Source organism: Ambystoma mexicanum, chromosome 14, assembly GCF_040938575.1.
Source record: "Ambystoma mexicanum isolate Mex_15411 chromosome 14, UKY_AmexF1_1, whole genome shotgun sequence".
Taxonomy (NCBI): domain Eukaryota; kingdom Metazoa; phylum Chordata; class Amphibia; order Caudata; family Ambystomatidae; genus Ambystoma; species Ambystoma mexicanum.
Genome location: NC_090940.1, coordinates 597672987 through 597676441, shown reverse-complemented (window position 1 = coordinate 597676441; position 3455 = coordinate 597672987).

Below are 3455 nucleotides of genomic sequence, written 5' to 3'. Positions count from 1 at the left end.
ATTAAGCCAGTCCCCCTGGCCTAGTGGGCCCTGTTTAAAAGGGATTCCCTGGTGGCTTTTGTGGTCTCTGTATGCACGGGCCAGCGGGAGCCGCGCTGCCTTCTTGCTGCGACGACCAGTGTTGCCCGGACCACCGCACCCCTAGGAATGGAATCAGGGCCGCACTGTGGGCTCCCAGACACTGGCTCTGCCTCTACATGCGCAAGCTCCAGCAGACTCTCTCTGTTGGAGCCGTGCTCCTCCTGGTTGTACTGGTTTGGCCTGTGTTGAGCCTCCCTGCGGCGCCGTACAGGTTTTCCCAGCGGGAGCGGCACAGCCCCCTCTGCAGCTTCAGCCTTCCGCTCGGCTCAAACACTGTTTGGAGTGGTCTTAGTTTAGCCAGCAAATGCCATTTAAAGTGACACAGCCACATTCATTATACAAGCAACTCAATTTGAGGCAATTAAGAGATTAGACTTTTAGAACAAGTTTTTACAATCCAGAATGCACTTGCAGCATTGAGAAGATTGCAGCCTCTGTTAAGCAAAGGTTTCAGAGGGTAAATAAAACATAACATAAAAAGAGGCCGATGACATCAGTCAGATAATACTACATTTCGGCCCCAAGTTGGAAATTCCAAATGTCCGTTTTTTGGTAGAGTTCGATGCAAAAAAAACTCCTTAATTGCTTTAATGAAGCCCATTGTGTTAAGCACGTACTGTTTCAACCTGCAAATGATCTGCAGCTCGCAGTTAAAATCTTGAACAGTGAACACATCCTTCCATCTAGGGTTAATGAAAGATAATTAGTCAGATGTTGCAATGAGCTTCGGATTAAAAAAAAAAAGTGCTCCATAAATAACAATGAACTAATATTATGATGATGAGGATTGGTAGTAGCCATATTCTTGTTATAATTCATAGTAATAATAATGATGACGACGACGATTCTCTCAATTTTGTTGAAAAAGTTTGATTTCTTTTGGTTATTCCTGTTGCGTGTTCAAGAAATAAATACTGGGGCCTAATCATTTTATAGGAAGCCACTGCTTTCACATGGCACAACCTTCAACAGGTGCCACCACATTCAGTTCTGAGGTTGCCACTCTTGCCAGCGGGTGGGTGGTAGAAAGCATCATGATCATATGCTTTGGAGTAATGTGAACCCTTCTAAATGTCCCCCTATCCCTTATTTTGGCAGGAACTTTAATATGACTTTCATCATTCTCCAAGGAAACATATCAACCCCCCACATTTTTTTTCTCCATTGAGCTCAAAGGACTAGTCCTCCAAAACATCAGACTTCACCCGTAGCGAAAATAGCAGTAAAATAAGAGTTCTGGAAGTGTTCTTCTGCAATTATGCAGATGATACACAACAACTTATAATAGAGATAGAGGGATCACATCAGAAAGACAGCGAGAAACTAGGCGCAATATATAGCAAAATTGATGAATGATGCAATCCAACTGGATGTGCCTAAATGACTCAAAAACTGAGCTGATGCTCTTTGGCTCCAGCCGTCAATTGGAAAAATTGGGTGGGGAATATAAAACTTTCCAGATTAAAAAAGCCATCATTACAGTCTCCAGTCAAGTAAAGGCGCTGGGTATGATGATGAATTCCTCGGTTAATTCAGATGCTCAGGCGAATGTCTTACGTAAGAACACTGCCTATTATCTGCGATTAATTAGGGCCATCAGACCGTTCTTGAATGACAACAACATGGCTACCATTGCCAGGGCAGTAATGCTATCCAGGCTGGACTATGGCAATGCCCTATTGATAGGGGGAAGTGCCAAAGACATACATACTTGTCACGTCATACAAAATGACGCGGTCAAGATTGTAAAACAATTGGCTAGAAGAGACCATGTGAACACAGCGAGAGAATCTCTCCACTGGCTTACAGTCAAAGACAGGATTGAATTTAAAGCCCTCACCTTGGTACATAAATGCCTTTTTGGCAAAGCGCCCCAATATTTGAAGAAAAATATTGAATTTTACACACCCAAGAGACATCTTCGCTCAGTTGGTAAGAACCTATTAGTCGAACAGAAATACAGGCTCAAATCCGGTATGGGCAGATCGTTCACAGTAAAGGCGGCTCAGATATGGAATGCCCTTCCGATAATTCTGAGAAGCCAAGAAAAATCACCTCCAATTTCGAAAACTCCTGAAAACCCACCTATTTAAATAGTCCTCCGATATCCACCGGAACCAGAGATCTGGATGTCTAAATGACCATGTACTTATTGTGTGTCTCAGCGCCCTGATGCCTGCGGGCTTAAGGCGCTATAGAAGCATATATAAAAAAATAAATATATAATAAAAAAAAGTCATGCATTTCTAAATGTGATCCAATCATCATGCTCCAAAAAAGTTTGGCCATCATCACATTGTTGGAGGGTCAAACCGCCACCACCCTCTTTAGAGGGTTGAAAGCTGTAGGTTGAGAAGTATGCCCCTTCAACCCACACCCACACAGCATGCACCCCCGCCACCGATTTAACAGTAGTCTTAGCAGCAAGCTAGTGGGAGCAGAGCCAGTAGACTCTCCGAGGTGGCAGGAGAACTTGTGGTGAATTGCAACTTGCAGCTGAGGGCCGCCTGGGCCCTGCATGCAGTAGGCAGATCTACTCGCTGTGCAGACACACCGCATATTTGCTGAAGTAGGCAATAACGTGCAGTGTAATTGGGGTGGTGGGGGGGCAGCAGCTTGCCTTCAACCATTGTCTCTGCCCGCTGGCCACAATAGCACAGTGAAGAGACTAACCCGGCCTCTCAAATACGTGCCAGCACTCGAGCATATGTGGCTGGCACTCAGCACTGGCAAACAATCTGCACAAAGTAAGCATTGACTGATGAGGCACCAATTGGGGGGTAAGATAATAGCTTCATTAGCAGCCTTCAGAGTGCAGCACTTCTGCTGCTGGCTCACATTACAACTGACTCAATGTTCAAACAAGAACAATTTCAGAACTGGGATTAAACAATGTCACACAGTACAAAATACAGACATAACATATCTTCCCTCCTAAATGAATAACCACATAGAAGAAACCCAAGAGAGTAAAGAAGAAACTTATAAGAGAAAGAATGGATTGGCACACAGAAAACGAAAAAAAAAGAAAAGTGCATAACATTTGAAACAGAACATTGTTCAGCAAAATTGAAAATACACATCTGAATTATCCACCACATCAATCTTGCACAAAGTCCTTCCAATGACCCGGAGGCCTTCTCACCCTTGTGCTTGTTCTGGCCACCCAACTTTCCCCAGCAATGCTTCCCTCCACAGCATCACTCCCCACAGTCACTCCTTTATAAGGAGCCAGTCTGCCCATAGACCACACACCTCACCTTCCACAATCACTACTCCATCCCTCACCACAGAAATCTTTTTGGGGCCCACAAAACTTGCTTTAAAGACATTTCAGTCAAAAACCTGGGATTTTTTTTTACCAACACCAAATC